Source organism: Miniopterus natalensis, chromosome 13, assembly GCF_054644295.1.
Source record: "Miniopterus natalensis isolate mMinNat1 chromosome 13, mMinNat1.hap1, whole genome shotgun sequence".
Lineage (NCBI taxonomy): Eukaryota > Metazoa > Chordata > Mammalia > Chiroptera > Miniopteridae > Miniopterus > Miniopterus natalensis.
This window is the reverse complement of record NC_142093.1, coordinates 13,565,609-13,578,361: the sequence shown is the minus strand read 5'-3', so window position 1 is coordinate 13,578,361 and position 12,753 is coordinate 13,565,609. Positions and strand designations below refer to the sequence as shown.

The 12,753-nt window shown below is 42.6% G+C and overlaps 1 protein-coding gene across 2 annotated transcripts in view; it reads right to left on the bottom strand.

Annotated features, from left to right (window-relative positions):
* The window catches only part of LCLAT1 (lysocardiolipin acyltransferase 1), a 94,230-nt gene extending 82,178 nt beyond the window's left edge, over positions 1–12,052 (bottom strand). Inside the window, exon 1 of one of the 2 annotated variants that reach the window (XM_087823442.1) lies at positions 11,964–12,052. The gene's annotated coding sequence lies outside the window, so the exon portion shown is untranslated. The other variant, XM_087823443.1, reaches the window with a different exon arrangement.
* Positions 12,053–12,753: the final 701 nt, after the last annotated feature.

The following is a 12,753-nucleotide window of genomic DNA, read 5'->3' as shown; positions in this document are numbered from 1 at the left end:
GAAGGCTTCATTGTCTGATTACTGTCTCTCATAAACTTCTTATCTGCAAGGCTGAATTCACTAGAGGGCATCACAATATTAGGAGAAGTCATTTATTAGAAAGAATCATGAAAAGGACCATCGTTTAACATCTATTCCAGTTAACAGAGAAATACTGCATCCAGTTATATAAAACATGCATGTTAATTTAAAAATTATTCTGTACAAACATACATTAAAATATTCAGAAGGAATTACATGTAGGTTATTTTATAAAATCATAATACTTACATATTCTTGTGTATAAGATAAGTGATTCAGATTATCATAAAGCCTGGGCTCTTTCCAACCCCACAATAAGGTCTCCAATAATTTTAAGCAACTTTAATAATTATATCTTTATAAAAGCAAAGCATACAAAACCTTGTGGCATAGTCCAAGTTACCAACAGCTTTTCACAAAAAGATCCAGTGGCAAAAAGAAAATTACCAACTTCTATAAGAAAATTCAAACCTAAATCTGTATATAAGCAATTATTTAAATCATCTAATAAAACCCAAATTACTTTAAAATGTCTGCATTCATTTACAAAGTGATGGCACAACTATAAAGGCTCATCAAGCTCCAAGAGGGTCCAGAAGAACTGTTCTCAAATATCCTCTACTCCTACTTGCAATTCATAGTAACATGTACAGGAAAAAACATGGAAAACCTGACACTGTTTATAGCACATCCTTCCACCATATCACATTCTGATTCTTTGTGAGACTGTACAACTTTCTAAGTTGTAGGCAAGAGAGATATGCAGATTCTATCCTGTCGGGTAGAGGTTTCAACTGACTTCCCTCGCTGCTACCTGGCTTCCCTCCTTCCACAAACCACTTTTATCTCCATTTACAATCCATTTCAGTATTCCTTTATTTCATATAAATTTGTGTGTGGGGGTTTCACTTTTCCTTTGAACCACTTATACCATTTGCCTGATACTTCATTGATTATGATTAAATAAAATCCTTAAAGCATGTGTATCTTTATATCTGTATGCCATTTTGTTATCACTTAACATACTAGTCAACTTTCTTATTATTGGTAAGACATTGTTCAGTACTTAGATGTTGTTAACACAGAACCAGAAAGGTCTATCTCCCTGTGTAAATTAACAAACAGACCTCTGGCTTTTGTAAATATCAGTCCCTTCTGAATTTCCTTGCCATGAATGAAGTCACGAGCACTGGATGAAGCAAGGAAATCAGGTTCCAGAACCTGCAGAGCCAGTAGAGGATGAAGGGATTCAGAGCTTCCACATCCTCTCCAAGAAATTCAGATGTCACCCTCCCAGCAGATCGATGGGTTGATCAATCCTGAAATTCCACTGTCCCAGAGTTTATATAAGGAGTTGCATTACATACGCATTATTAATTAAATCACCGGCCATGTGATCAGATTCAATCTCCTGTCTCTCTCCCAGCCCAGAGATAAAGGGAATGGTCAAGTTCCAACCTGCTAATGGAGAGCTAAGTCTTTCTGGTGTGACTAGCCCCAACTCTAGAACTATTGTAGAGCCACCCTTCGTCATGAAAGCATAAACTCAGGTATGGTTTAAAGGGGCTCATCATGAAGAACAAAAGATACCCCTACCACTTGGGAAATTCCAAGGGTTTTTGAAGCTCTGTGATTGGAGCTAAGGGTCAATGACCAGATATGTTTTTTATTTTATCATATACATAATAAATGGAAGCTGTTACTTTAGAGAACAAGTGGTAGGCTATTAAAATAATACAAGCACAAGGATGAGGGGGAGGGAAAACATCAAAAGCATCACAAAAGCAGCAATGGGGGGAGGGAGGGATCAAGTTGAGCATGAAGGGTCATGTCTAGAGTACAAAACAGACGGAAACAGACACCCAGGCAGAAAATGAAGATGGGATCAAGAGTGAATGTGGTGTTAGTCCAGTCAAGATGAAAGGCAATGGCCAGGGGTTTTCAACAGACACTGGACAGATATGGAGAATGAATCTAGAGATGGGAGAGGACTTGGCCGGAATCAGCTGTCAGTTATCCAGAGTTAAGATGCGCCACTCCCCACAGAAGCCCTCACTGCTCAACGGATACCAGCCACTGGTGTCCCATGAGCATCTATCTGAATGAAATAAAAACAAGTTATTGTACACAGCACCAAAGGTAAGGGGTGAACTCTAGGTCACTGGGCTCAAACAAAATGGCACCTCATTTTTAACATGAAGATTCAAAAAGAATCACAGGACCAAATGCCAAACAAATGCCAAATTCTGTTCTTTAACAAAAATGGACCACTTTATTTTCTATCAACAGGAAACTTACAATGAATCTCTCTAATAGAAATGTTTATTTTTCAAGGAAAAGTTTATGAAACAACTACAGAACATTTCAGCAACATAACAATGTAAACAGAATTGTGTATGATCAATTCACAGGAGCTTCCTGTTCAGATTCATGAAGCAGGATGGGCACTTCAGGCATAGAGACCATTACAAAGGCTCACTCAAAGCTCTCAGAAAGTACATTCAATAACTAGAAACCGCTTGTTAATTGCCCATGGTTCAGAAGTATCACAATGTATTTTTCCCCATGATGCACACATCATCTCATCTTTTTGTTGCTAGCTTCTCAGAAAGAGAGTCCCAGCTCTCTTTCAGCCAGCAGAGGTGACAAATGGGAGCAGAAAGGGAAAGCAGAGTTTGGGACAATGTACTGGGCTAGTCAGATGGCTCACAGTGTAAAAAGGCTATCATGTCCATGGAGCTAAGACGTTCAAGTACTGACTGGGTTAATTAACAAATAGGCTTATTAACTCAGGAAGCCAGGAGGATGGGAATGGCCACAATACTTAGGCTGGGAATGCCGGAAGAGTGCAGCGAGCCCAGGATGTGTCCCTCCCTTCCCTTCCTTCCTTCCTTCCTTCCTTCCTTCCTTCCTTCCTTCCTTCCTTCCATCCATCCATCTTGCCCATTCCCATCTCCCACCCCTTCCCCCTCACTCCAGGGAGAGCAGGAAGTAGCAATGTTAACTTTGGAGCTTCCACTTCTCCCTAAGGGCAATACCCCTTGCCAGAATACACAGTGAAGAAGGAAACCTGAGCCAGGACGACAGTCTCCAGGAGAAACAGAGTAAGGGGCGGCTCCCCTTCCCACACTCCATACTCCTGGGGCATTCGAGTTCCAAAGATGGCTATGGGAGCTCAAAGACCTGTTTAACTAAAGAAAGCAGGCATGATTCCACTAATTTACTGGATTCTAAAGCCAAATTACAAGAACAATTTTATGTTGCATAAAACTTTAAAATATGTTTGCATTAGGCAAACTGTTGCTTTTGTTTATAGTAGTACTTAGTTATATCAAAATGAATGTATAAACCAGTTATAACTATAGGCATCTACCTACATATAAACTTCTTGTTGTTCTCAAGGTAGCTTTTCCACTGAGGCTCATTTTCATTACCCTAAGCTAATAGTAGCTGAGGAAGCCCTTGGATTGAACCAGTCCCCAACTTGCTCCATTACATAACCCACAGGAGGCCAAAGTCCACCACAGATCACTGCTAATTTCTGAGGAGCTTAAATTCTCTCAGCCTCTGAGGAGTCCCTCTTCTAACTCAACCAATTCACCAATTGCACCCTGCTCCTGTCCACTCCCATCCTCAAACCCTCCAAAAGACCCTTAAGTAAAAACATTTGTAAATGTTAAGGGTCAAAGGGAACGGTCAATTTAAACAACAGATATCCTTGAGACACTTTTCCTGTTCCTCTCTCTTATTCAATCACCCCACACCCCTACTTACCCAAAAATTGTCCTTGAAACTCCAAATGATTAGACCTAGGTTAAGCAAAATTCAGCCCTCTCCTGTTCCTACTCCCTGGTGAGCATGCCCACAACTATCAAGGTGCTCAGCTCTAACACCTTCCATCTGACAGGATCCAACCTCCAAATTTTTTAAGACAAAAAGATAATTCCGTTATCCTGTTGAACCACATTTCCAGCCCTAATGCTTCTTCCTAGTACAAAGGCAGGCAGGGCAGGGTCTTCCCAATCAATGTTTACTGAACTGAATTAGCAGGCTGTTGTTCTAACTCATTACAAACCAGATCAAACTCTCCATTTCCCTTTCTCAGAACAGCAAGGTCACTTGCACGTTAAAAATGTTCTTCCTTCCAAAAGCAACTATCATCAGTTACCCCGTTCCATTCTTTCCAGTTATTGCTAGGGAAATTTTATAACCTAACAACCAAGTAAAAAATCCCCTTTTTTATTCTTATTTTTTTACAGATTAAGAAATTAAGCCTCAGGAAGATAAAATTAGTTGCTCACAGCTTTCTAATAATAAAAAACAGAGTTCTTAAGATGTATGAGGTACTGTGAGAAGAAGTGTGTCACTTGTAACGTCTCTTTTAATCCTCACTACCACAGCAGAAAAACAGCACTGTGGCCCCTTTTTACAGTGGGTAAACAGACTTAGGTTAAACAATAAAGTTCCCTGCTCCAAATCACAAGGACAGTGAGTGCTACATTGGGATTCAAGCCCATCAGTCTAAGTTCAGAGTTCAAGTCCTTAAAGGATAATTTAAACAAAACAAAAAGATAACATTGTGTCTCCCATACAAATATAAATGAATATCTACTATGATTTTACTTAACTCATTAACAAATTACGAAACAAATAAGATGTTCCATCTCATTCAAAAGTGAATCCAAAGAGCACAAACATAGAAGCAATGGGGAATGATGAGATGGGTTTGCTTAATAGAGCCAAAATGAGCTTCTTCCATAAAAAAGGAAAAATGTTAATTTTACCTCCAACCAACAAAATTTATTTGCATGTTTAAGGATGAGAATTATTTGCACTGCTGTCAGTTATTCACAACATATTAAGTTGTAAAATAAATTAAAAAACAGTAAACGCTGCAGACCCTATGGATTAGATCTCCAGGAAAAGTGCTCTAGACATCACCTCATTTCCAGAGAAGACACACAGTAATCCTTTCGGTACATTTCAAAGACTCACAAATTCTCCTTGCATAGCTCCTAATCACTACGCACAATGCTTATTTCTTCCTTTAGAAAAGAATCCACAGCTTCCAGATCTCTGACAGCCACTAGAAAAACTGAGTTAATCCTTTCCATAAAACTAATATTTCACTAAGATAACTTTTTCTCTATCACATACTAAGCCAGAAATTTAGACTTACTATGAATTTATAAATAAATTCAGAGATAAATTAATTCACTGGATGGTCAAGCTTCCTATAAGATCTAAAACTAATAAGCATTTGGTTTTACTGAACAGTGTGTGACCCACAGAACTACTCTCTGGAGAGATGAAGACATAGTTAAACTGTCACTTCCAAGTAACCCAAAAATTAACTTCGTAAGTGTCTCACTGGCCAATCCATGCATCTTAATTTCCACTCTGTTTTCTTCCATAAGAAAGTGTAAAAAATTAGTGAGCAGAAATGGCATTTAAAATGAAGTAGGGAGGCAAAGGTGGGAGCTCTCACGCCCTAGGGTCATTGTAGCCTTAGTAAAGTGCAGCAAGAAGAACTCTTTGTAACAGCCCCCCCAGCTTCCTCTTCCCCTCCGTAAAACAGCTTCCTCCACTTCATTTTAGCAGACTGGCACATGGCCTACCATGGCTGCATGTTCCAGACTGCAATTCTTTGTTGTTCCTGAATAAACCTATTTTGCTTAAGATATATGTGGCTGGTTTTTAAGGTCAACAAAAGTAATCCCAATCTAATTTACATCTCCAGTAAAATCAAGTATTTGTAATTTTCCCTATTGCTCCAGCTAAGTGCAACTCAAAACACTGAACATTATACATACATAAGAAACAAAAGACGACTTAAGTGGAGAGAAAGCAAACCAGCTAGGGACTCACAAACCCACACAACAGTGAGTTCCCTAGGTTTTCCTTTTGTATCATATACCACATGGGCAGAACTGAAGCCGCCGGTAACCCAGAAATGCCAAAGGGGGCCAATAAAAAAGTCCCTGCTATTTCGAAGGACCAAGAAAAGAGCAGCATAGCAAAACAGAAAACTTTTATGCAATAACCACTGCCCTTCAGCAAAAACAAACACACAAAAACACACCCACAGAAAAAAACATGGCCTGCCCCCACCCATGACAGCAAAGGTCAAGTAGGAAGCCTAAATTTTCACTCTCACCAGGCTATAATTTTGTGCCTCGGCATGACCCACCCCAACCCCTACCCCAGCAGGGGTAATACCAAAGGCTGGACTTTCTTCCCTACCAGGTGGTAGGTAGTGAGACCCAAGTCCCCTGCCATACAGTGTCTATGGGGACCACCTGGAGAGCCTGGATTTCACTCCCAGGACAGTAATGAGGTGCCCCTTCTTATCCCCATGGGGATGGTATGAGACAAGGCCTAATAGAGAGTCAGGACGTTCACCATCTGGTTAAGAAGGCCATCCCCTCCCAGGAGTGTCAGTATAAGCCATGTGGCGAACAGTAAGGAAGCAAGGTAGTATCAGCGGAGGAGTAGAAAAAAGCTGAAATCTCCACCCCTGCCTATCAGCCAAAAGGAGTCCTACTTTGTGTGTCAATGGACCAATTCCTTGAAAGCTCACAACTTATCTAAAATGGAAATAGGCCATTTGAATAGCCCTGTAATTATTAAGGAAATTGAAATCGTAATTAAAAACTTCCTAGAAAAGAAATTGCCTGGCCACATTGTTTCATTAAAGAATTCTACCTAATGTTCAAAGAAGAATTAACACAATCTCTTCTAGAAAACACAAAAATGAGTACTTCTCAATTCACTTTATGAAGCTATTATCACCCTGATGCAAAACCAAGAAAAGGGCAGTACAAAATAGACCAAAACAAACAAACAAATGCTACAGACTAATACATGAATATAGACACCAAGCTCCTTAACATATTAGCAAACAGAATTCAGCAATATATAAAAAAGCTCAATTTAATCCAGGGATGCAAGTTTAGTTCAATACTCATGAATCAATTAATGTAATCCACAATATTAACAAACTGAAAAAAATATTTATATGATCATATGACTCTGTATAGAAAAACTGTCTGGTAAAATTCAATACCTGTTCCTGAGAAAAACTCTCAGGGGGGAAAAAGGAAATAAAGGAAAACTTTTTCAGTTAGATAAGGAATATCTACAAAAATTCCTAGAGCAAACATTATTATACTTAATGATACAAGACAAATGCATAATGCACTGCCCCTATTATCGGGAACAATATAAAGAAAAAATAATTCTAAGAAAGTATTTGTATTACAACAACAGGACAGCAGAAATTGAAGCACCACGGTCAAAACTACCTTCCCCAACATACAAACATTCCTGTGGGGGAAGTCGCTGTCAGGGTTAAACACAATCCTTTCATTCCACACTCCAGCCACACAGGGCCTAAGAATGGGTGCCACCACTCAGTGCTGTTTCCTCATCACTCCCTTGTTACTGATTTTATCCTGCATTTGCTTTCCGACACCACTGGACACCAGTTCACCAACATGCTATCTCCCTGCTCCATGAGTTCTCCCAAGGGGATTATACTTACACTTATACGACTCTCTCATCATTGATGTTTCTCTTTCTCTCTCTCCCTCTCCCTCCCTCTCTCTGAAATCAATAAAGATATATATATTTTTTAAAAAGGATATACTTATCAACATAAAGTGGAGGTGATCTTTTATTTGAGATGGAAAACTAAGGGTAGCATAAGTCTTCCCTTTATCATCCCTAGAACAAGTAACCTACTTCCGAGGAAGTGAACAATTTACTTTTCAGAAACCTTAACTGTGAAACACTGCTGGTTAATCATCTCCAGACAGCTTTCACTGATGGCTGCTCCCCAGAAATCCCTTCCATCTGCCTCCCAGTTATCACAGGAGGATCGCCATGGCCCTACTGCCAGATGGAGAGGACCAGGTACAGAGATGCAATGAAAACTTTCTGACAAATCAGACTGAAGCCCACAAGGGCCTTCTTTGAGCTTTACCTCACTGATACGAGAACTAGCCAAAGGCTTTTCTTAGTCCTATTGTAACATTCAAAACCTTTCAGCCAAAGGGATCACAGGTAGTAATCAAAGGGTAATCAGCACAGTAGGGAAAGGCCACACAGTGATCTCTCCTGAACAAGGACATTTCATAATGATGAGAAAGAGACTTGATTAGAGTTTTCCAAAAAAAAAAAGCAAAATATAAATTTACTTTCATAATGTATCTTATATTTACCAAAGTTTAGGTTACACTTGCAACTATGCACTAATTCTTAGGACAATCAACTGGTAGAGTTTGGGATGTAATTTTGTAAACAAGCTATAAAACAGCGTAATATAACAACTCTAACTTCATATTTGCCTTTTGCAACACAATTATATAAAAGTCATTTTTACCCACAACAATTTAGTAGACTCTGCTTTTGTGAACAAAAATAAAACTTTCAGAAACTAAAAAATTAAAATAAAATAAAAGTCAATTTTTGGAAAAAAAAATAGATACATACACTCCATCATTTATTCCCCCGGAGCCTCTCATACACCCTTAAGAAATGTTTAAAGCACCTCTCTCACCATCACCCTGCTGGTTTTCCTCATCAAAACTTAACTGGTCTAACACTGCCAAATTCTCACCAGTGTCTCTCTTTAAAGAAAACTGTAAACAGTAGAGTGCACAGATCTTAGGTGTGCAACTTGAACTCTCACATGTACATACACCCCTGTAATGGCCACTCATCTCAAGACATAGAAAATTTCCAACATCTCAGAAGGTTCCTTCATGCTCCTTCCTGGTCATTACCACTACTGCCACCGCCACCCAAAGGAACCACTATTCTGACTACTTCTACCACCAGGAAATAGTTGTACCTGTTTTTTGGAACTTCAATTAAATGGACTCATACAGTGCTTATGTTCTGAGCAGTTTTTGACCTTGCTCTGAATTCATGAAATCCTGCATGGTTGCAAGGTTTGCAATTTCGCCTAGCAGTTGATTTGGAATGTGTTATGTTGTTGGGTTCCAGACAACTCCAGTGTCCTGAGTGTTTCAGTGGAGATCAGCTTTATAACTGGAGAACTCATTGTGATTAGTTTCATATTATAATGACTTCTGAATGAATGTATTAAAAACAATGTAAAAAAAGGAAAAGACTCGAATACCCATTATTCTTGCATTTTACCCCAAACAGGACAGATAATTCTTTCTACTCCTTTTGTGTGGCTTTTCTCCAATCTCCAATGGAGCCAACTTTACACTAGATACTGCTGATTTTTGATGATATAATTAAAGTTTTCTGTAGTCTCAGAAATCAGAGGCCTAGAGGAAGTTAGATATCTAGTTTTGTTACATATTATCTGACGCAACAACCTTAAGGGTTTATGATTCTCCCAAAGCCCAGTAACAACTGCCTGCTCTACCCTTTTCTTAAAAGAGTTGACAGTATCACCCAATAACTATAGTGACCAAAACAAACCTCACTTTTCTGTTTACTGTCAAGCAGGTGTTCCCTCCCCCACCTTATTATTCTTCACACCAGGTCAATGTTCCATTCAAAATTCGTGTGGTGGACTCTGAACACAGCCAGCGCCCTGGCTTACTCCCTCACCATCTCTGGTCTGGAGTATAAATACTATCCTCCTCAACTGGTCTCCTCCTTAGGTTGTCTTTCACTCTGTCACCAAAGTCACCTCTCCAGAATATGAAGTTGATCAAGTTATTTACTCATCTGATTAAGATCCTTCTATAGGTCCCGCAACCCACAGGATAAAGTCTCTCTCTGAGCTGAGAATTCACAACCTGGCCCTAACCTTTCCTGGCTTCTCTCCCAGCAACTCCTGCAAAATTCTGGTCTGACCCCTAGACACCCATGCGCACCCGCTTGCCTGGGGGCTGCAGTGCTTCCTCCTTTGGCCGGAAGCCTTTTCTCCCTTTATCCAGCAGGCAGCTCCCTTCCTTTCTTGGCCAGGGCCACCCGAGCAAAGGCACCTGTTCCATTGAATGTGTTCCCACAGCCCTCTGTACCCACCACAACTACATCATACTGCATTAGTTAATCATTTATTTATTTGTCTTTCACTAGTCTACAAACTTCTAGACTGGGGGTTCTCCCTGACCTCCTTAAGGGTAAGGTCAGGATTAAATCTTTACATCCCAGGGACTTGGTAGAGCAATTCCAGAAAGGCTCAATAAAAAAAATTTTAAAAAAGAAAAAAGAAAAAAAGAATGTCCCTGCCACTTTTATTCATGTCCTCTTTTTTCTGTAAATAGAAACTAAAAAAATTAGTAGATATGTCAAAGCAATGAACCTAAGTTTTCTTTTAAAAGTCACCCAGCAAATTATTTTAAAGAGTTTAATAAAAACTAAAATCTCCCTTAATTATTGATTTGTGCTTCCTGTTAGAAATTAGTCACAGCTCTTTGTTTTAAAGTACCTTTTAAAATAATGGATATCAAAGACAGAATGAATATACCACTTAACTAAAGTAACTGTAGTCATCACCATATAAATCACTATTAGATGCCAATGGAATGAGTCACAGTTATTATTTATACAACTAAAAGATCACAAACAAAATTACTTCACTGAAAAACCTGTCCATCTATATCCCCTTATCACGTAACATTTCTGCATGGTAGTTAAGAACATAAGCTGGAATCACAACGCTAGTTGTGTGACTTGGGGCAAATAACCTAAATTTCAATGTGCCTCAGTTTCCTCATCTATAAAACAAAGATGATGAAACCGCCCACTTCACAATGTTTCTGGGTGACTGAGCACTTAAAAGTCCCTTGGAACAGTGCCTGGCAGAGTAAATGTGCAATGATGTATGTCAACTGTGAACGTATAGTTGTTGTTTTCTCACAACAGTACAATGAGATTTTTTGGACAAAGTCACTATACCCATTTCAGAGATAAGGTACCATCAGAGAGGTTATATGATTTCCCTAAGCTATGTTAAGAGGCACAGTTGGAACTGGAAACTGGAACTGTCTTAAAGCGAATAATCTTCTTTTACTCTCAAACATGTAACAGTTTTGCAAAAAGGACTTTCATCAAGTTTTCAAGTTTTTTGAGAACTAACCCAACTAGTGATATTTCATGACATGAATAGATACTATTTCATCTCCCTAAGACCTTCACCAATACTTATTTTCAATACTTTTCCGGGCTTAACCTGAATTTCAATCACCGGTCTTAATCTCGGCCGCGTGCACATGGAATATAGTAAATGAGATTCGAAGGCAGATGCGATGCTCCCGATGGACCCACCTGAGCCAGGAACCAGGCAGCAAAACATCACGACAAGGACCCCGAGGCGCCCTATCTTTACCTTTCCTCGCGTCAAACGGGCCACACAAGTCAGGAGACACCTTACTGATCAGACTTGACATCGGCCCCTAAGGCCTCCCTCTCCCTTCCTGGCACCGCCACTCGGGGCACCTCCAGGCGGGCGTCTGGCACCTGGAGAACACACAGACGAGGCAGCGCCCGCCCTGCCTCCCTGGGCAGCTCCCGGCCCCGACCTCGGCACAGCCGGCCTAACGGCGGCGGCGCGCCCCCCCCCCCCGTGCTCGGGGCGGGGCCTCTGCCAGGCCCGCCCAGGCTGGCGCGGGAAGGCGTCGAGGCTCCTTTGTAAACGGTGATTGGACCCCAGGCCCCGCACGTTCCGGCGGCCGCCTCGCCCCGGTACCCGACCGCCGCGGCCCCGCGGCCCCCGACGCCTCCGCCTACCTCAGGGAGTCGCCTCCCAGCGCCGCCCCTTACCTCAGCCGGCGACGCCGCCAGCTGCGTCGGACCCCAATTCCCGGTCAAGTGCCCGTTATCCGGGCCGCAGCCCGACAGGCCCGCGGCTCAGGGGCAAGAGCCGCTCCCCCGCCACCAGCTCGGGGATTCCCCGGCCGCTGCCGCCATTTTCCCCGCGCCGTAACCCCCACCTGACAGTTCCAGTCTCCCACCTGTGACCAGCAGGGGACGACGCGCGGCACCGGAGGGGGCGGGGGCGCGTGCGCGAGCCGGGGAATCCTTGGGGGGGTCACAACCTCCTCGCCGAACCCGCCGCTAATTCATCCCGGACAGGGAGGTGTCCAGCCCGTCGCCCTAGTAATGCGTCCCAACAGGCTCTATACCGATTGGCTGCGAGCGCCGTGACGCGGCGGCGTCCCCGGCTGCGTGGGAAGCCCGGGTCCCCGGCGCCGCGCCCCTGCTCCCGGGCCCGGGGCTCCCAGGGCGCAGGTCCCCGAGGGCTCCCTTAAAGGGCCCGCGCTCCTCTCCTCGCCGGGCCTCCGGGCGGGGAGGGGCCGAGTGGGCGAGGGATGTAGGGGTGAGAAACAAAAGAAATAGGAGATCTCACAGAGGGCGTTGCCCCGGGGAACTGACGGCCGGTCCGACGTGCACAGTCTCAGGGTGGAAAGCACATCTGGGGAGCTTAATACTCTGCAAGCCCGATTCCTAGCGCGCAGCCACGGGGGGGACCACCGGGAGAGCGGCTCCAGGACGCAGGCTGCTGGCCCGCAGGCCAAGCTCCCGCAGCACCGCAGGGCCCCCCGCGCTGAGCGCCCACGGCCTTCCTCACACCCCTGGTGAAATGCATTCCTCACTTTCGACCGGGGCGTGCCTGGCTCTAACCTGCTAGAATCTAAAGCTCCGTGATGGCGGGCACCGGTTAAAACGCTTTTCGTTTCCTACGCGGTGCCTTCCTCCTGCTGATCTTCAACAAATAGTCGCTGATCACAGTCTTAAAAAGAA